This window comes from Oryctolagus cuniculus, chromosome 6 (assembly GCF_051225735.1).
Source record: "Oryctolagus cuniculus isolate XC-2025 breed Fujian yellow rabbit chromosome 6, ASM5122573v1, whole genome shotgun sequence".
Classification (NCBI taxonomy): domain Eukaryota; kingdom Metazoa; phylum Chordata; class Mammalia; order Lagomorpha; family Leporidae; genus Oryctolagus; species Oryctolagus cuniculus.
Window position 1 is genome coordinate 13,309,764 of NC_142872.1, and position 21,360 is coordinate 13,331,123.

Below are 21,360 nucleotides of genomic sequence, written 5' to 3' on the forward strand. Positions count from 1 at the left end.
TAGGAAAAAAAAAGCATTTTTATTTTAACCAGATGTGAGTGAATTAAACCCAATATTTTCAAGTATTTTTAGCACCCTATGATGTCATCTGATTTTATATTTTCTACTGCGGGATAACGTGTGTTTTTAAAATTGTGAAACCACTTTCCACCTATGTGAAGTGTCATACATGAGAAATTACAGTAAACACGTGACAACAGCGCAGGACACACTCTTCGGCTGTTCATGGCAGAAGCCGAGAGAGAATTTGAGATTTTCAGTGGGAAGTGGAATTCACAGCAAGTGAACCTTCTTCCACCACCTCAACGCCCTGGTCATTTCAGGGCAGGGACCTGCCCCTTCCTGGGGAGACTCGACCCAGTCTCAAGAGCCAGCGTCTTCCCTCCCATCGCGGATTGTCCCCGTCAGGCCCACGCAGGACACAGAGCCCACTGCCACCGCCCGGACGGAGCTGGGGTGCCCGGGATCTCGTCCCCCGGGGCGGGCCTGGGAGCCAGGACGGCCCCACACCGCCCAGGACCGGCCTCCTCCCCGTAGCCCGGGGCGGGGGGGGGCAGCGCCCTGCCGGCCAGCAGTGGCCGCGCCCGGGGGACCCGAGGGTGGTCCTCACGGGCGCTGCCGAGCCAACTTGGCGGCGTCTCGCCCGGGGGAAGGAGATGTCTTAAAAACCATGGAGAGCTTTGCCAAGGCAGCAACCGCGCGGCGGTCGTCGCGAGCCTGCATCTCGGAAGCCGGGAGCCACGCCGCCGCCCCCCGCCTCGGCCCACCGATGCAAAAGTCAAGTTAATGTAGCCGCGCGTGGACGTCGGCACCCCGAAGGGCTGGGGTGAAAGCCGCGACTTCAGAGCAAACCTCCTCCTCCTCCTCCACCCCCGGCACCGCGCACGGAGCCTTCCGAGCGAAGCCCCCCGGAGGGGTCGCGGCTGGCTGGCAGCTCCGCGCCGGGCGGAAGACGTCGCTGTCGCCGGGACCCTGCCCGAATTTCTCCCCCAGCCCTCACCCCGGCCCCGGGCGTGCGTGCGGGAGGCGGCAGCCGTGGACGCGCGGCCCGCGCGGTGAGGGGCGCCGGCGTTTCCAGGGGGGCGAGGCCGGCGGGCGGGGAGGAGAAAGTGGGAAGCGGGGGCCACAAAGTAGGCGGGGAGGAGAGGCGGGCCCTGGCCAGGGAAAAGGAGGCGGTGGAGCGAAAGGTAGCGGAGAGCGAGCAGGTTGGCGGGCCGGCGCCGGGCCGCGGTGAGGACGGCGCGGGGGCGGCGCGCGGGAGGGCGGGGAGGGCTCTCTGTCACTCGGGCGCGCGGGGCGGCTCCCGCAGCCTGGCCCGCGGCGGCCGCGCCTCCGGCCCCCAGCCGTGTGTCCGCGCCGGCCCCGGGGCTGCCCCCCGCCCGCGCGCGCCCGTGGGGGGCCCGGGGAGCGGCGCCCGCGGCTCGGCCGCATTGTGACGTAGCGGGGCCGCGGCAGCGCCTCCGCCGCCCGCCCGTCCGCCCGCCTGGTCGCGCTGTTCCAGCTCCCGCCGCTGTCCGTCCGTCCGTCCGTCTGTCCGTCCGTCCGTCCGTCTCTCCACGCGATCTCCCCCCACCCCGCCACCCCGGCACCCCGCGGTGAGTCCGGGTCCCCGAACCAGCCGCGCGATCGATCGGTCGAGCCTTTTCCAAGTTTGCACCAGGCGACCCCGGGCGGTGTCGCCCCTTTGCTGCCCCAGCCGCGGGCCCCCTTTGTGCCGCGAGTGGCGCGGGCCCTGGGCGGGGAGATCGCTATAGTAACGGCGGCGGCGGCGGCGGCGGCCCGGCGGCCGCGGGATTGTGCGGCGCCTCGGCGCGCGCCTCGCGGGTTATTCTTCTCGCGGCCGCCTCGGCTCGTGTGCGGGCTGCGGCCAGGGGCGGAGCGGCGGCGCCCGGCCGCCGAGCGCGGGGCTCGGGACAGCAGCAGTGCCCGGCGCCAGGGTCCGCGGCGAGGGGCGCCGGGCGCGCAGCCCCCCGCCCGCACCCCGCGGCCCCCCGGCGCCCCCGCCGGCGCGGTCCTGCGCCCCGGGCGCGCGTGGCGGCGCGGGCGGGGACCGTGTCGCTGGGCCTTGGCTCCGGGGGCGATGACTTTCCCGTGCAGGTGGTGGTGAGTGGGGGGCACCGGCTCGGGGGTGTGGGGGGGCTATTGTCAGCTGCCACGTTTTGTGTATTTCGTTTTGACGAAAAGAAAAGGGAGAATCGCGAGCCGCTGCTGGCAGCCATACAGTTTCCACAGGAAATACTAGCATTCTTTGAGGAACACGCTGCTGCTCGCGGGGAAGAAGAAAAGTCTTTAGGAAACAAAAAGGCAGCGGCATTGTTGCTGGTTTCCAATGGGCCGCCGGGAGGGGGGAAGCGCGTTGTTTTTTCCTGTGGGAACGTCGCTTTCCTTGGGAAAGTTCATTAGGGGAGCCTGGAAGCGCGGGGCCGCGTTTGGCCGGCTCGAGGCCGGGCGCTCCTCTGGGCGATGACTGACAAGTGCCCATCAAAGAGCCCCGCTGCGGGGCAGTGTCGCCACACACCACGTGCCGTGGAGCGCGGCCAGGGCGCAGTTAGCAGACACATCAGGGCTGCCTGGGGAGGTTGAGGAGGGCTGCATGTGTGTGCAGGCCGTGTCAGGTCTCCCAGGTGTCAATCCACACACTTTGCAGACACTGCTTTCATGCCTCAATCCTCTGAAAGGTGCAAAAAAAAAAAAACAAACAAACAAACAAACAAAAAAACAACAAACAAACAAACAAAAAAACAAAAACAAAAACAAAAACAAAAAACCCCTATATCTTATCATGGAGCATGGAGCGCTGACCCCAGTTCCCATTTGTATTGCGTTTGTACATCTTGAAAATTTCATTTTATTTTATTAATTTGTTTATTCATTTGAAAGGCAGACTCACAGAAAGAGAGGGGGAGAGACAGAGATGTCTTCCATCTGCTGGGTCACTCCCGAAATGGCCCCAGCAGCCGGAGCTGGGCCAGTCAAGGCAAAGAGAAGAAGGTACAGGACCCAAGTGTGCTAATGTATGCATTCTTTGAGGGTGGGCTGCCTTGTCTTTTATGATTTTTTTATTTGAAAGGGAGAATTATGGAGAGAGAGCTTCCATCTACTGGTTCACTCCCCAAATGGTCACAAAAGCCAGGGCTGGGCCAGGCTGAAGCCAGGAGCCAAGAACTCCATCCTGGTTTCCCACATATGTGGCAGGGGCCCAAGCGCCGTCTTCCACGGCCTTCCCAGGAGTGTCACCAGCATGTTGGTTGGGAAGTGGGACAGCTGGGAGTTGAACCTGTGCTCTGGTATGGGATGCTGGTGTCAGGGACAGTGGCTTAACACCTGCCTCTAGGCTGTTTCTGATGCATCTCAATGTTAATGTACTTACAGCTTGGTTAGGGGGTAGGGAAACACCTTGAATGTGTTTCAAGTTTTACGCCTCTGGAGGGCGTAGTAATCAGTGACCGAAGATGTGTGACTTCTGGGTATGGAACCAGAAAAGATCTGAAGATATTAAGGATCTTTGGACATCACAGAAATAAAATACTGAAAGGATTTAAGAAGAAGGGATGTTGTTTTGAATATAACTTTTCTTTTTTCCATAGTAGGTATTTTGTGGGGGAGGGAGAGGCTGTAATATAGTAAATTGGGAATGTTTTAGTAATTTGACATTTACTGTTTGTTGGTGTTAAAAGGAAGTGACCAGAGCAAATGAATTTCTCTGCTCTATCCCAGCTTTGCTAGTTGCAGGCCCTTACTGTAGTGCAGGTGTACATGGAAATGTAGAAGAGAGGCCAAGAATCTGTGTGTATTGTTTTGGAAGGGGTTGTAGCAGTATTTTACTGCTCTTAAGAGGAGGGAAACCCACACAAACATTTAATACAAACAAATGATCTTTGATATTATCACAGAAAGCCTGGAGCCATTTTTCTTGCCAGATTTAAGGCATTTCTTGTCAAAGGAGGCATTCTCCCAAGGAACAGGTGCGTCATTATAAGAAACACAAGGGAATGTCTCTTTTAAATGCAAAACCTAATTGAAGAGCAACAAGAGCAATGGTGACACTTACAATAGAAGCCTTGGTTTTTGGCAATCTGTCAGCTTACAGTTGGAAACCTCATAGGAAAAATGCATGTCCTGGAAGAGACTAATATCCTGGTGAAACTCACATAGTTGCTTCTGTGACACTTTCACCCTCACATGCTTGTTTCCTCGTGCTCCGCTCATTGTTTTGCAGATTCATTTGCAGGTTTTTTCCCCCGCAAATGAATCCACAAATTAGCTGCTGGAGAATGCGTACTATGCCTGAGTTACCCTTTTTTATAGGTGAGACTACTCAGTTTCAATTTATGACTTACATCCTAGTGGCTTTTTAAAGCTTTTAAAATTAACGATCAAAATGTATGCTGCAGTGGTGATTGTTAATTGATAGGATTGGCAGCTGGGCCCTGGGAAAGTGCTGATGGAGTCCTGAATCGTCATTCACTGTGCGCATATGTGGAGTATAAAGACGAGCATATGCAGTGTCTTCACAAGGAACTTGCGGAGTGGGGAACACATGAAAAATCAATCATGACACAAAACAGGAAGGAGACAGGACGGCTTGTGATTAAGTACCCAGTATGCTAAATAGGAATTGAAAAGGATTTGGAGGAGAAAGGGACCAAGTCAGCTTGCATGTTTTATCTCTTGTCCCTGATGCAGAGCAGATCACCCCAAGGTGTGGCTGCCGAAGGCAATCCCTGTAGCTCCCCATTGTGTTGGGCAGCGGCTGGGCCTGGGTTCCTGGGTGCCCCCAGGCGTCACTCAGCTGGTGGGATGGCTGTGGATAGCCTTACTCATGTCTGGCAGCTCTCAGGGTGCTGGCAGTGTTAGCCGGTGAGCAGGCCCTGTCCCTCCCACGCTGCACTAGACCAGCCAGGGCTGCTTTCTGTGGCAGGCAGCAGCGTTCCGAGAGCACAGAAAGAATGGAGAGAACCGGCCCCTCTTTTAAGCCTCTGCTGCCGGCCATCAGCTGTTCTCCCGTTGACCATGTCAGGTCTCGAGATCACCTGAGATTCCAGGGCTGTAGGAAGATTCAGCCTCAGTGGAGAGCAGCCTCTTACGTCTGTGAGGACGCTTGTTTCTAGTGAAGAGGAGGGGGCAGCTCAGGACTCCTGTTAAGGAGTTGCCGGTGGGTCTTTGTCCTGCAATCTGTTCTGCAGACCATGGGTGGAAGAGGAGGGGCGCGTTCTTTGGACGGTGGTGCTGGCAGGGCTTGGTGATGGCAGGCAGAGTCCTTGGAGCTTGGAGTGTGGTTGGGAGGCGAGGCAGCCTCCAGCCCAGGTGGAGGCAGGGAATGGAAATAAAGGGGTCGATGTAGGAGATCGCATGTTTAGGATTAGGTGACTGATAACCGGGGGGGGGGGGGGGTGGGGGGGGTTCGTGAAAGCCCAGACCCAAAATCGCTCTGAAATTTTAAAAAGTTTAAGTGGCTGAAAGACTGATTGTGTTGTTGTGAGAAATAGAGAAATCAATAGGTGATTTATTTTGAGGGCAGGGAAAAATTCAGTACCAGAAAGGTTGATTAAAAGAGAGAAATCAGATGGGAAAGCACTCTGTGAACGGCAAGTGCATGTTATGAGTGCTAGCCGGCGTGTGGTGTTTCAGGTGCAGTGCCCTGTGGTGTATAGGTCAGTTGCTGTCAGCAGAAGGTGACGTTGAGGATTCCTGGACGTGTCAGAGGGAAGCCAGCAGGACCACTCGCAACGTGGGAACAGCTGCTCTGAGGGTCAGGGCAGCAGAACTGATGTTGTTTGTCCCACGGCATACCCAGTGGTCTGCCCTCGGACCCAGCGTCTCAGGCAAGAAGGCACTTTGGCCCAGCTGAGTGGCATGCCCATGCCTGTGCCAGGAGCATCGGGGACAGCCCCATCAGACGGCACACAGTGGGCAGCGATGTCAGCAGGAGTGGTGCTGGACACCAGAGCCAGCAGCTCACCGTAGACCTTCAGGCCTTGTGGAGAAAAGCCCAGAGCCAGAAGTGCCCAGTTAGGCATGTTCGCACAGAGACACAGGTGTATCGGTGCATTCAGATTCGTCCTAGTGCTGGGGTTTCTTGGGGAAAGTCAATGAAGAAAAAAAGGTCTGGCTGGCCCAGTGTGTCATCCAGGCTCCTCCATAAATGTTAGCGGACTTTTTATTAGAGGGGAGAGGAATTCTAAACACATTGTCTTTCTCTCCTTCGCCTAAGGCTCATTCGAGTTGCTGCTTTACCCATCTCATTTTATAGATGGCCAGACAGAAATTCAGGTGGTGCCCTCGCCTCCCAAGTGCAGCTGTTGGGCCAGACAGGAGCACCTGGCCTCACTGACGTCACACAGTGGTTGGTCTAAACAACTCGCACAGCTGCTCTGTATGCAAGCGGATGGGCCAGCTCAAGCCCAGCATACACTTTTATAGTTTTTACTGCGTGAGGCTAAGAACCCTGAAGATACTCCATAAATGTTAATTGAATGAATGAATGTCCCATTATCTGGTGCAGTAACGTTTTCTAAAACAGTCTGGTCTGGCTTTTCATTATTCAGGGCAGAGTTTGCTATAAAGTCCCTAAGTGCCTTTTGTAGATTTAAATGCTTTAAGGCACTCTCATCACAGTCACACAGGGCTTTTTTTTTTTTTTTAATCTGCCACTCATGAAAATACACTTTTTTGTTTTTCATATTTGAAACATAATTGTCTTTCCTCTTGTGTTTGTCAGGCTCATGGTTCTGAGTGACAGAGCCCAGCTCATACTGCTTAGCTAAGGAGGGGTCATGTACAGACCCCAGTAAAGAATCCAGTTCTGATTGCCAGCCTTCTTTGTGGTGACAGAATTGTCATCCTCAGCTTCAGGCTTAACCCCTGCAGGAAGAGTGAAGCATTCAGGATTAATTGATTGCAGTCACCTGTGGTCACACATGCGTGGCTGGACCAGGTCCTGTGGCCGGAGATTGGACCCTGCCACTTGGCTCAGCTCTGAGTCTATGCTCGGTCCTGGAGCCTTTGGGAAGGGGAGGGTAATTGTGTGCCGAGTGGCACTGGGGGTGGAGGAGATGCTGGGAAGGGCAGTCGGCAAAGACCTCCCAAGGCAGAGAGGGGCGGCTTTAGAAAGACAGTCTGGTGCAGAGGGAGTGTGTGCTGTGCAAGCAGAAGCGGCGGCTGTCTGCTGCTCCGTCTGTGTTCCCCGGGAGGACGCATCATCTCTCACTCCACCCTGAGCCAGAGGCCCGGGAGAAGATCGACGTCTGTCCTCGCCACCGCTTCAGTCACCAAGGCCTCCTGCGTTTCCCTCTCTGCGTTTCCCTGGTCGCAGGTCACCTGTGAGGAGGCCACTTGCAGGCTCTGCTTGCCATGGAGCCTCACCGCTGCAGGGATCTTCTCGCTGCACGGTGACTCCCGGAACGCCCAGCTGAGAACCAGGCAGAACCTGGTCAGCCCCGGGGAAGCCCAGCTCCAGTGTGAATTCCAGGGGTCCTGCCCTCTTCAGGCAGGGCAGGGCGTGGGCAGGCGAAGGCACGTGGCTTCTAGCTGCTCTGGCCTTGAACGTATCCTGCATTGTGCTTTTGCATGGCTGTTTTCTCACTGCAGCATTTGGTGGATCCCCGTGCTTATCCTGGTGCCTCCCAGCCTGTACAGGCGCCATAATTTTTAAATGAATGAATGAAAAATGCACACTGAATTGTTCGTGTTTAGATTTTCTGGTGGTTTTAAATTTACCCTGTTTCCTTTCACTTGGTGCACACGTTTGTGTCTCAGAATTTTGGACATGGACACAGGCTCTCTTAGAACACGTGGGAAAGCTGACACCTCTTCAGTAGTGTTCCCATATGTGTGCGCACTTGTTTTTACTTGGTCACTAGACAGGACCTTAAAAAAAGGCTGGAAAATATCAGTGGCCCAAAGTAAATCTCTAAGCTGAAATCTGTGATTCAGAGACCAGGTGAGAAGTCGTTTTCCTTCCTGCCATCCCAGAGCCTATTTAATAGTGTCTGTCAGATTCTCTCTGCTGAGGGCCTACTGGAAACCTTAGAATTGTTTTCTTTGTTTTTGAGAAGGCAGAATTACACTTACACACACACACACACACACACTCAAACGCAGAGATTTTATCTGCTGGTTCACTCCCCAGATGGATGCAACGGCCAGCACTGAACAAGCCAAAGTCAGAAGCCAGGAGCCAGGACCTCCTGTGGGTGCAGGAGCTCAAACAATTAGGTCGTCATCTACTTGAACCGGCGCCCATATGGGATGCCGGCACTGCAGGCGGTGGCTTTACCCGCTATGCCACAGCGCCAGCCCTGGTCTTGTTCTTAAAAGATGAAGTGACTTCTGCTTTGGAAGACATTTGGCACCAGTGGTGAAGCTGCTGCTCCGGACACCATTTATCTTACTGGAATACCTGGGTTGGAGTCTAGCTCTGCTTCGAATTCTAGCTTCTGCTAATGCGCACCCTGGACTGTTGTGTATGATTCACTGCAGCTTTGCTTTCAATTCCAGCTTCTACTAGTGCGCATCCTGGGAGGCAACAGAGATGACTCAGGCACTGGGGTCCCTGTCCATCCAAATGGAAGACCTGGATTGAGTTCCTGACTCCAGCTGGGTCCAGTCCTGGCTATTGCAAGCACTTGGGAAGTGAAATAATGCATGAAAGAACTCTTTCTTTGTCTCTCTCTCTGTCTCTGTTTCTCTCTCTCTCTCTCTCTCTCTGTGTCTTTTTCATATTTCTTTAAAAAATACTTATTTGAAAGATTGACAGGGAGACACACATATACATACACACACATACACACACACATACACACACACAGAGCTTCCATCCACCGGTTTACTCCTGAAATGGTCCCAACAGACTGGGCTGTGTCAAGCTGAAGCCAGGGCACCTGGAACTCCATCCAGGTCTCCCATGTGGATGGCAGGCACCCAAGTATTTGGGCCATCTTTGACTGCTTTCCTAGATCCACTAACAGGGAGCTGGGTTAGACGCAGAGCAACCAAGACTTGAACTGGTGCTCCAGCATGGGTTGCCGGAGCAGGACATAACCTGCTGTACCACAGCAGTGGCCCATCTCTTTGTCTTAAATAAAATAAATACTTTAAAGAATCCTACCGGCCGGCGCCGCGGCTCACTAGGCTAATCCTCCGCCTAGCGGCGCGGCACACCAGGTTCTAGTCCCGGTCGGGCGCCGGATTCTGTCCCGGTTGCCCCTCTTCCAGGCCAGCTCTCTGCTGTGGCCAGGGAGTGCAGTGGAGGATGGCCCAAGTGCTTGGGCCCTGCACCCCATGGGAGACCAGGAAAAGCACCTGGCTCCTGGCTCCTGCCATCAGATCAGCGCAGTGCGCCGGCAGCAGCGCGCCGGCCGCGGCGGCCATTGGAGGGTGAACCAACGGCAAAGGAAGACCTTTCTCTCTGTCTCTCTCTCTCTCACTATCCACTCTGCCTGTCAAAAAAAAAAAAGAATCCTAAAGCATCCTAGCTGCCTCCGTAGGCCATCAGTTAAGTCAGAGAGACTATGGGAAGAGGTACACTGAGGAGGTAAGAGCTCTGGTACAAAGTTGGAGTTAGAATGAGTCTCTGCCTCAGACATCTGTTTGCCGTCCTCGGATGTGCTGCTGTTGGCCCCTAGAGCTTTTTCGGAAGGTTGTCTTGCTGTGTACAGGGTGCAGGCTTCTGAAGCAGGTGTGGAAAATGCTGGTTTTGAGAGTCACTCATGAACGCATTTCAGGAACACCTAAAAGGAGCTGCACGCTTTGGAAGCCCCAGACGCCCCGTGGTTGGTAACCCGTGCTCAGTCTGAGCACCTTGTGTGGTTCTGATGAAGCCTCTGTGCACACATACCACGTTGTATTTCATTTCAGAGGTGTCAGGGACCCATTGTGTCTTGTCTTTGGATTTGCTGGGACTCTATGTGCTCCAGGTTAAAAACCCTGGTCAAAAGCTGCCATCCAGAGGAAAGATTCTCACCATTGTGAGTGTCTACATGTAAATATTTATCGAGTGTTTGCCTTTGGCCATACCTTAGTGAGAGAAGCACAGGAGAGCCCACCAGCCCTCGGAGTCATGCATTCTGAGCCCTATGTGAAGGATGGAGGACGACGCCAAGAGCAGGAACTTACTCAGTCTCCCAGCTGGCAAATGGTGGGAATGGAATTAAATGCAGAACCCAGATCTGGTCCCGGCTGCTTCAGGCTGCCTTCCTGTTCTCTCATCCTCCCTGTGGGACAGAAGACCTGTGCCAGGGCAGCCTGGGGCCTGTGTGAGTCCAGACTTCCCACAGCCGCCAACATCCCCATTGAATGTAGGTTAAGTGCCTGCTTCTGCTGCAAGCGCCTCTGGCCTGTGTCCAGGGCAGGAGCAGGGGGACTGTGAGGTTCTCAGCTCTGGTTCACCCTCACAGCCTTCTCACACACAGCGGAGAATACCGCGAGAGGGGCGGCACTGCAGGTCCGGGCATCTGCAGGTGCATTCCTGTCTCATTCCCAACAATAAAGTGGCTGCAGAGTCTCCTGGTGACCCTGCCACAGACCTTGACTGAGGCCTCTCTGCCTGCTCTGCCCTGCGGTCACAGCACGGAGCAGACAGATGGGATCCTAAGCTCGTGCTACTTAACATTTAGCTTCTATCTTGCCAGGAGGAGAGCTAATAAATAATTTAAATAACGTGTTAGAAGTTTTACGAGAAAGGAAGTATTCGACTAGAGTTTCTTTGTGTTTTGCAGCTTTAAAACTCTCATCCTGAAGCCTGGTCTCTACCTCTCCAGGATGTGCCCAGGGCTTTGGGTTTCTGCAGACTCACTTGACACAGTCAGGGGCAACCCCATACCCAACAGCTCCTCTCAGTCTCCCCACTGCAGCCGAGAAGGCATGAGTGACCAAGTGCCCTAACCACAGGCGAAGTGAGGACAGGGGTAACGCACTGGTCATCCCCGGTAGAATGTTCCTCACTGCCAACCGCAAGCTGCTTCTGGTTTATTCCAGATGTTGTTATCCTGGCCTTTATGACCTGGGCTTGCTTTGCTGGAAATGAACCCGGAGCCAAGCTGCCCTCAGGAAACGAGCGCCTGCCAGCCAGTGCATCCTCCTTGTAGTCCCAATGGCTTCCCTGTGTGCGGGCTCCTCTTCCTTAGTCCACAGGCAGCCTCCCCCGGGTCCCCCCACGACGCCCCCCCCCCATCACCAGCATTGTCTGCTCGTGGCTTAGACCAGCCCTGGCAGATAGAAATGTGATAGAACCCATGAATCCAAGCCATGTGGACGATCTTGCATTTGCTAGTAGGTGCCTTAAGAAAAGTAGGTTCAGTTTTAATAAATTCTCTTTAGTAGAATATGTCCAGAATATTAGTTTTTCCATATGTAATCAATGAAAAAAAAAGATCATTAGCCAGATATCTTACGTTCTTTTCTCTTTTTCATACTGTGTCTTCATGTTTGGCATTTTCCACCTACCCTCAGACCCGCCACATTGTCAGTGCCCAGTAGCCGCAGTGGCTGCTGGTCCCCTAGCCAACAGCAGGTGCAGACCCTGAGGGGTCCCCAGGCAGACTTGGCCACCACCCTCGTATCTCCGTGAGCACTCAGCTCTAACCTTTGCTGCTGCCCATACAGGATGCACCCACGGCCACCTGTGTACTCCAGCCTGGGCTTGTGAGGTGGGAATTGTGTCTCTGTCATCTTCCCTCTCCCAGCGATGGCACTCAGTGTTTGTAGACCCAGAAGTAGCACTCAGCCCTGGTGACCATGCGCAGATAAATGAGGAAGGGTTATGTGTGGCCCAGGCTCTGAAGGACATAACATGTAAAGGATGTCTCCGAGCCCTCATTTCCATCTCCTAGCTCCACCAGGGCTACAGAACCAACCTGGAGCCAGATTGCACAGTCATGTGAGCCCATGCACATCCTGTGTAGCTTTTGACTTCACCTCTTCAAATATCGAATACTAGAGGAATTTGCAGTCTTAGAGATTAAATTATAATAGGTTTCATTAACAGGATATATAAAATTATAATAGGTTTCAGGACAGGACAGAATAAACACAGCAACAAAGACTTTTCTAGCCAGCAAGCCTGCTGTGAGATTACCAAAAGGCTAGCTGACATACAGACCATTAACCGTGCAAGGGCAGACTCATAGTGCCGGGGAGTGACAGAGCCACTACCGTGACTGTGCCGTGCTCCCAGTGGCTCTGGCGTCACTGTCACCCCCTGAGAGGATGGGAGATTTATAGCTTGCATAGGAGGTTCGACTCTGCAGATCCAGGATTTAAAGCTTGCAAGCACTTCTCAGCAACTGTTAGGTTTGCTTGCTTATCCCCAATGATAAGTATCACTTAAGATAATTTGTAGGGGGCCAGCATTGAGCATAGCAGGTAAAGCTGCCACCTCTGATGCCAGCGGCCCATGTGGGCGCCAGCCAGTTCGAGCCCCTGCTGCTCATCTGATCCAGCTCCCTGGAAATCAGTAGAAGATGGCCCAAGTGCTTTTATCTACGTGGGAGACTCAGAAGAAGCTTCTTGCTTTTGGCTTCGGCCTGTTCCAGTCCTAGCTGTTACGGCCATCTGGGGAGTGAACCAGAGGATGGAAGATGTCTGTCTTTCTCTCTGTCTCTCTAACTCTGCTTTTCAAATAAATAATTTAAAAAAATGATTTGTAGAGCCAAGTCTAAATGATCCGTAGTCCTGGACTGCGGTAACCACATACTCAAATAAATTCAAAGTTTGTAAATGGAAAGAGATATTCATATTTGATCTACTAAGTCACAGAAACTTTTTAAAATGGATTTCTGCCTCAGAAAAGAGTATCCTGCTCTCAGATCCCCTTACCGAGGGCACTGAAGTTGAGAGCAGAATCAGATCTAAGCTCAGCTTTTCACACTGATGACCGGCATCAACCTGCATGGCTCACAGCCTGCTTCTGGGTTTGTTTCTGAGCGTGTACAAAACCTGTGTCCGGCTGTCCCTCATTATGTATTAGGAGCATGAATGAAGTTAGAAAATGTTTTGAACGTTCCTCAAAAAAAAAAAAGGCTATTGGAATAGTTTGAGGGTGAGGTGTACTGCCAATATTTTTGTAGAGTAAATTATTAAAAGTTGGAAAGATCATAACGTACATCACGTAGTAACAGAAGCCACGTTTAAGTGATCTGGTGATCTTGTATTTCGTAAGAGGGAGACAGGTCAGGACACACAAAGCCTTGCATCTGTTGGCTCCAGCTTTTAGAGGGCTGCTTTCATTTGGGTCCCTTGAAAAAGAACTTTCGGGCCCCTGCATCCAGAATTTACTTCTTCAACTACGTCGGCTCTGGAGTGCTGTGTTGGTGTAATTGAAAACCTATAAAAAGGCTGAGAGCTACTTTTGAATTGGCTCAGTGAACTTGGACTGGATTTGTCAAAGTGGTGAAAGGTTTAAAGGAATTTTCATAAATGAGGTCTCCAAGCTATGTTTTAACCATAGAATTCCAATGAACTCCGAGGCCCGTGAACTTGGAGAATAGCGCCTGTGAGCACGGCAGTCATATCTAGATGGATATATATGTTTCATTTTCATTCCACACGTTCTGCAGACGTAAGCACACTCAGCCGCTGATACTCATAATTTAGCAGTGCTGTTGTGCACTAAAAACACAATTTAAAAGTATAATCTTTAATTAAGTGGAGTATTCACAGATTAACATGGTTACAAATCTTGGGCGCTGGATAGAGTGCAGTGTTTACTCCTGTTGCTAGGAAATACAGCAGGGCTCTTCCAGCTCTACAGGCTGATTTGGTGGGAAGAGGGGTGTGAGCTGCACCCAGAGACCAGCTCGCTGTTGCCTCTCTTTTCCATGACGTGTGTAAGTGCATTTCACACAGCAGAAGTCCCGTGTGCTTGGAGCACTTGCTGGCAGGGAACCACAGGTGTGTGCACCCAGGGACACATTCAGGGGGTATTTCAGAGTGATCTTACCCAGAGTGACGTATGAAATAAGCACCGTGAGGTGAGTATTTGGGATTTCAGTAAAATGAATTTTGATTAGTTAGAATTATCACAAAAATCGATTGCTTTCGAATCTACTGATTGTGAGGCTGATTGAGGGTTTCGTGTTGTCAGTGGGGAACTGGCAAATTAGGACAGAATTTGATCCTGGTTGATGGTTTTCCAAAATCACCAGAACTTGCATGTGGGAAACCAACTCTGCTGTTCTTTTCTTTCTCCCCTCTTTGGCAAACCTCACTGCATGATGCAGTGTACAATAGTTCTTTAAAAAATGCAAAGCTGACACTTGCACAGCCTGCAGGGGAGTAGCTGTGCCAGCTCACTTGCCTTGTCCCTGTAAAGATGAAAGATTGCTGTGTGCTATTTCAGTCAGGATTAGGCATGAAAGCGTCCTTCCCCAACTCATATGCAGAACTAAGAAAAAACCCACAGGGACAGATCCCTGTTTGATCTATTTGAGGCAAGCCCTTGCATACAAGGGCTGGCATGTCCAAGCAGGGGCCCTTCCGAAGAGAGGGGAAAATAGCAGCGTGGTTGATTGTCTCAAGGAATGAAGTCAGTGCTAGGATGACATGTACTTGTTACAGGATTATAGCCTGTGTCCGAGCTAAGAACAACCTGGCTAGAATGAAGAGAAGGTACTCCTGGGGGCCAGCATCAAGGCTGCACTCCAGCAGGTGTGCCCCAGTCTCTCTTGGTAGTTAACACACTTCTACCCACCCCACTCTCTGGACAATTAGCAACTCATTCTTGTAGAAATCCAGTTGTTACTTCTCAACCTGTGCAAGTGTCAAGCAGAGTGTCTGGCATGTACTGTGTGATCAGTATGAATCTCTCAACATATAATGCAGGTAGATGAGTTCATCATAGAAGGCTGGGTGCTTACTCCACTGCTGTCAGAGATACCAGATTACCTGTGTTGCTTACGCTCAGCACGTCCCTCTGAGGCAGGGTACTGTCAGACAAGTGGGCAGTACGGCAGATGGTACAGGTCTCATGGCTCAGCCACAAGTGGGAGTAGGTGATGGGATTGGAAGAAGTTTAAGGCCATCCTTTGCAGGAGTTTTGAAAACAGTGAGATGAAAAAGTAAGATAACGAAAACGGGCATGCAGATTACAAACTTCCTAAGAGCATTAATCCTGAAACATTGACCGTGTCTAAATGGCAGGGGATAAACACTGGGCGAACAGGAGGCAGGAGGACATACTGGTTTTGAACATGGCCTTAACCTCAAAGCAAGGCTCGGCTCAGCTCTGATGGTGTGTGTGATTTGGGATGGCTTATTGAGCCTCTTGCTATTTTGATGTGGTTTCTTTGTTTTTTTCATTCACAAGGACGTATCTGTTGCCTCATTTATTCCAGGGCAGTGTTTGGGTGCTGGAGAGTAAACGGGGACAGTAGCTGTCAGATCCGTGCCACCTTTTTCTGCCTGTTCTATAGGTGAAGACTAGCCTCTGGAGTGACTCAGCAGGCTTTTCTGTTCTCTGACTTCTGGCTGAGTCTTTGCCTGTGGGATCCTCAGCTGGACATAGTGCATGAGTGGACTGTTCCCTGGGCTCTCCCTTCACCTAGGTCACCTCCTGCTACTGAAGGCCCCATTGCTGGCAGGCAGCCGTCTCCTTAACCCTGCTCTCTGGGTTCTGGTAGCTGTGCCCTCCCCCAAACTGATAACTGTTCCCCACCTAGTCTTACAGCTAAAGGTACTGCACCATCTCTTATAGTTTCCCAAAACACTGCCATGTCTTTTGCAAATGCCTTTTTATTAAACCACCGTCAAGTTGTATTTTTTGAGGATGCCACTGTTGCTTGTTGTAACTGACAGTGTGGTTACCTGTGCAGAGGTCCTTGTAAGATTGACATGATTTAAGTAGTATTCTCATCATTAATTTCTTCTTTATTTTTTCTTTTTACCAAGTATTGGGTTTACACTGTTGTTGTTACATTGTTTAAGATTTTTTTAAAGGTGAGAAGAAATCCACTATCTTGCAAATGTTTAAAATGGGAAAAGTGAGGCTGGCGCTGTGGCTCACTAGGCTAATCCTCCGCCTGCGGCGCTGGCACCCCGGGTTCTAGTCCTGGTCGGGGCGCAGGTTCTGTGCTGGTTGCTCCTCTTCCAGTCCAGCTCTCTGCTGTGGTCCGGAAGTACAGTGGAGGATGGCCCAAGTGCTTGGGTCCTGCACCTGCATGGGAGACCAGGAGGAAGCACCTGGCTCCTGGCTTTGGATTGGTGCAGTGCGCTGGCTGTAGCGGCCATTTGGTGGGTGAACCAACGGAAGGAAGACCTTTCTCTCTATCTCTCTCACTGTCTATCTCTCTCACTGTCTAACTCTGCCTGTCAAAAAAAAAAAAAAAAAAAAAAAAAAAAAAAAAGGGAAAAGTGAAACAGGATTGTGAAGGACTAAGGTCCCACAGTGCTGCAGTGGTAGACCTAAGAAGTAAAGTTAGGATTTCCTGACTTGATTGTTTGCACAGAGTGCATGGTCACACCATATCTGGAAAAGAAAGCTTTAAACTATTTGTGTTTGCCTAAAGTAATAGACCCTATTTGTGACCATTGCATGATATTGGGTTGAATCATGGATAACTCTGTATCTCCAGCTTGATTGCTGTGAGGACTGGAGCTAAGCATTTTCCCATGCCACATTCCTCTCGGTAGTTCCAAGACAGATGATGCTTAGCACTGAATTTTTTGAAGTCTTTTGAGAACATATCCGTCTCTATAGAACTGGAATTAACACTGCGTAAGACTAGCATTCTAATGCTTGCATAGCAGATTATCTGCTCATACACACTTTTATGACTTCTGTCTTTGATTTCTCATTGTTGAACTGTATCAAATAGGCCACTCTATGATATTTAGAGTAATCTCTTCTATAATATACAGTATATTCATTCAACTGTTTCTCAAGAATGAAAACAGCAGTTTCCCTGAGGAAGTAGTGGTCAGTTTCAAAAACAAAACATACTATGACTTCTTTCCATCTGGTAATACATTTGTCGTTTTTACTGAGATTTCAGTCACATGGATGTATCTCTCAGTGTCTTGTCAAAATTGTCCAAGTCTTCTCCAACAAGCTGGAAACAAAGGGAGTGTCAGAAATGTCTGTTTCGTAGTGAAGTAGAACGCAGGGAGGAGTAGCCGTTTGCAAGGTCTTTTAATGTCAGTACAGATAAGAATTTATAGACTGACCTTTCTGTGCAAGGAGCTAAGTCAGCAAAAACAAATACCCTGTGGCCAGAGGAGCCGATTCTTCAGAATGAATTATTGTTATTTAAAAGTTTGGGTCTTGGGTCTTGCATTGTGGCTAAAGCTGTTGCCTGCAACCTAGGCATCCCATATGGGTGCCAGTTCATGTCCCAGCTGCTCTACTCCTAATCCAGCCCCCTTCTAATGGCCTGGAAAAGGCAGCAGAAGAAGGCCCATGTGTCTGGGCCTCTGCCTCCCATGTGTGAGACCTAGAAGAAGCTTCTGACTCCTGGCTTTGGCCTGGCTCAGCCCTGGCTGTTGCAGCCATCGAAAGCACGAACCAGCAGATGGCAGTTTTCTTTCTCTCTCTCTCTCTCTGACTTTCAAATGAATAAATAAATCTTTAAAAAAATTTTCTGGGAAAATGGAATTAAAAATAATTTAAAAGAATGAATCTCTTTATTGTTAGCATTTTCTTTTTTAAAAATTTAAAAAATATTTTTGGTTAGCGTATAATATCTGTATGCTTTTATGGGATATAGTGCACAATTTCAGCACATATACACAGCATAAATTGAGTCTTTAAGTTCAAGTCCAGGCAGAGCCCTTGTCTTCTGTCTGTTAAAACTGTGCTTTGCTATGTTGGACACTGAGAAAATACAGACTTGCCAACTCTTTGTGTACTGTCCTTGGGTTCTCCTCTCCAGAGGAGATATTGTATCACAGTGCTGTGATGCTCCCCACTCAATCCTCATGAAACTTCTCTGGCTTTGTTCTAGCCTTCGATTTTGCCTCGAGTGAAATGCAGTTGTATTTTCATTGAGAGACACATGTGTATTTATAGTAGTTACTATTGTAAATGATTGCACTATTTTCACTACATCAGCTGTGTCAACATGAGGACCAGCCATGTAGGCATAAAATAAGGCCCTTGGTGGGTCAAACTAAAATACACATTATATCCAAGAACCTTGTGCAGCTGTTTGCCAAAAAGAAGTGGCCCAGGGGTCTTCAGAGAAAGTGGTGGTGGTCGCAGCTGTAGTAGGACGCGCTACTTCATTGCAGTCATTCTGCACGCTGCTTTGGTACCTTTTCCTGTGTGGTTGCAGAATTTTCCTGCTAAGAACTTTCTATGCAATGAAGAATGAGAAAAATGAATATTGATGGTGGAGGCATAGAAAAAGCAGTATAGTGGGAAGGAGGGGAGGGAGCAGCGAACTCTACCTGGACTACTGGGCAGGAAAGCGATCCGATTGCCAAAGGCTTCCCAGATCACAGTGATGTTTGATTTAGAGTTAAAAGCCACATGAATTTCCCAGGAAGAAGATTTAGGGGAGAGCACTGGGGTCTGACAGAACTTGGGAAATTGTAAGTATTTCGATGTGATTTCGCAGTAAGATATATGGCGTGGAGTGACAGGAGATAATGGTAAACGGATGGTTGGAGCCAAACCTTGATCCATTTCCCACTATGGAAAAGGGGATCTTATATATCTTTTTCAATGAATGATGCTTATAAATAATCCTGTGTCCTTGTACTCACACTGTCATCTGTGTGGGTGACTTCCAGATTGTTACCTCGAGCACGGGGCTGGAAATCTTTGTTCAGTCAGCTCTCACAGAGTCTGTACCTCCAGTGTGAATTTGTCAGCTTGCTTTTAAAATCATGGCTCTGTCTCAGTTTACTAGCTTCTTAAATGGCCCCAGCTTCGAAGGAAATTATCAGTAGCACTCCCTTCTGTCGAATCCAGCCATATCTCCCACATCCAGACCCTCATTAGGCCTTGTTTATTAAGTTACTCTCATCCTTATAATTCCCTTTCTGTCCCCATTTCTAGTGTATTTATGCAGGTTGTCACCATTTTCCCTTTTGATCATCACTGTAGGACTCTCTTAACCCAGTTCCACTGCTTTCTGAGCAGTTCTGGCCCGGCTACTCTGTTGATCTCTCTAAAGTTTGCATGATTGCATCCATGACTTTGCTGGGAAGGTTTATAAAGTCCTCATTCCAAAGTCCTCAGTAAGAGGACTCATGGTTCGCTGCCTACCTGTCCAGTCTCGTGAAGCCCAGGCCAGACCCTGGCCCTTCTCCAGCCGTGGTGGATGGCTGGAAGCTTCCTGGGGTTTCCAGAGTGTGCTGGTCTCTGAGGCATCTTCCTGTTCTTGCTCCTGCCCCTGTTCTCAGCCTTCCCCCGCATCAGCCCCTTTCTCCTGGCCTCTGCCTGCATGCAGGTTAGGCGTGGTGATGGCTTATTTGGTCAGCCAGACTGCAGGCCTTTCAGTGCCAGACAGCATGCCACCTTTCTTTCACTTCTGCATTCCCCACGCGGAGCTTCGCAGCTACAACCAGAGCCATGGTGTTTACTGAGCACTTACTATAGATCCGCACGGTGCTCATTTATTTACATAGGCTTTGCCTTTAAAAGGGAAACACAAAATCAGGCTGTCTTTGGAAAGGTAATGTGCAAATACGAAGATTAGCAAGAGGTTTGTTTTAAGGGGTCCTGTCAGGACAGTATTTTAGCAACACAAGTGAGAACTTCAAAGAGCTCTGTGCTGGGGCAGAGGTTATAGAAATCAAGCAGAATTTATTAAGGTGGTTCCTAAAGTTGATAGGTGGATGGCTGGATGGCCCAGCAAGTGTTCCTTAGAACTCATTGAGGGACTTGTCAAACATAACTTACAAATTGAAAAGCTTTGATGCAACAGGCTTATTGAATGAGAGGAACAGCCATCTAAGAACGTATAAGAAACAGCCATATGTGGCAACAGCCTGGCAGAAGAAAAGCAGATATGTCATGAGAAAGCAAAATTGCATGGCTTTTAAAAATACACTGTCATGTGTCGCTAGATGAGAGGAGAATACCCCAAGAAATGCTTCAGGAGGTGGTCACGTCATTGTGTGAACATCACAGGGTGTATTCATGCAAACTGAGGTGGCTGGGATGTCATTAGGCAGCATACTTTTAAAAATTTGTATTTATTTCTACTTGAAAGGCAGAGAAAGAGAGCTTCCCCCTGCCACTTCACTCCCCGTGTGTTCACAGTGGCTGGTTCTGAGCCAGGCTGAAGCCAAGAGTTCAGGTTTTCCCTGTGGGTGGCAGGGACCCGGGTGACGGGTGTTCAGTAGGCAAAGGTACACGGGGCAACCGGGATTGGTTTTACAGAAATGGATTGGCAGAGGAAGGGCTGTGAAGGGCCGTTTGAGGAAGCAGTAGCACTGGGGGGCTTGGAGAGAGTGTTCAAATATTCTGGGCCTGCGGCTGCCCCAGCAGAACCAGCAGTAGTGGCGTCTGACAGACCTCGCGGTTGCCTTCATCAGCCAGACAGGAAATAAAGCAGGGTGCTGTGTTCTAAGGAGAAGCAGGTGTGACGTTTCTGTAAAAGAGGCCTCACAAAGGGAAAAAAAAAAAAACAATTTAGCTGACTGTACATTTTATTCTGAGCTAAAGAAAAGGGGCGGGGGTGTCCTTTTTCCCTAACACCAAGTGCTTGAGCCATCACCACTGCCTCTCAGGTGTGCGTTAGTTAGCAGGAGGTTGGAATCCGGAGCAGAGCCAGGACTCAAGCCCACACCCTATGATATGGGATGCAGCTGGTCCATGTGGTGTCCTGACCGCTGTGCCACATGTGTGCCCTATGTGTGCCCTGCTACATCATCTTACAGGATTGCTGTCATACATGTGGGCTGTCATGGCATGAAACATCCCAGTGTAGCACATGACTGTATTTAGAATTTAAAAGGTACATTTAGATCATTACATTAGGTTCAAAATTATTCAGGTACATATGAAAGAATATTATATACGTTCGATCATTCTTTTGCTCAAAAATGCAGCTTCAGGTAAAGTAATCGTAAGTTCAGGGGTCGTTAGTGAGAGCAGTGGTTAAAGGTAGGTAAAAGTGTGAACCTCCAGGGAGTGGTTCAGATGCCCAGGTCACCCCATATCAGTCTGGTTCTGATAATGCATGCTTTGGGAGACAGTAGGTGATGGCCCAGGTGGTTGGGTCCCTGCCACCCATGTGGGCGACCTAGATCGAGTTCCTACTGCTGGCTTCAGCCTGACCAGCTCTCTTCCTTTGTTTCTCCACCTTTGTCTCTCAAATGTGCTTTTTTATTTTTTCATGAAGTGTAGACCTTGGAATCGGGGTGCTGGTTTGAATCCTTGCTCAGCATTTGCTAGCTGTAGGACTTGGAGCAAAT

The 21,360-nt window shown here is 50.2% G+C and overlaps 1 protein-coding gene across 9 annotated transcripts in view; it reads left to right on the top strand.

The window, feature by feature from the left end:
• The first annotated feature begins 413 nt into the window (after nt 1-413).
• The window catches only part of SNCAIP (synuclein alpha interacting protein), a 167,794-nt gene continuing 146,847 nt past the window's right edge, over nt 414-21,360 (top strand). For 2 of the 9 annotated variants that reach the window (XM_051844130.3, XM_070076038.2), the window contains exon 1: nt 1,103-1,230. The gene's annotated coding sequence lies outside the window, so the exon portion shown is untranslated. Of the gene's footprint in view, nt 1,056-1,102; nt 1,231-1,275; nt 1,596-1,780; nt 2,104-4,363; nt 5,156-21,360 lie in introns of those variants that run through there. The other 7 variants (XM_051844129.3, XM_070076039.2, XM_089334858.1 and 4 more) reach the window with 7 other exon arrangements.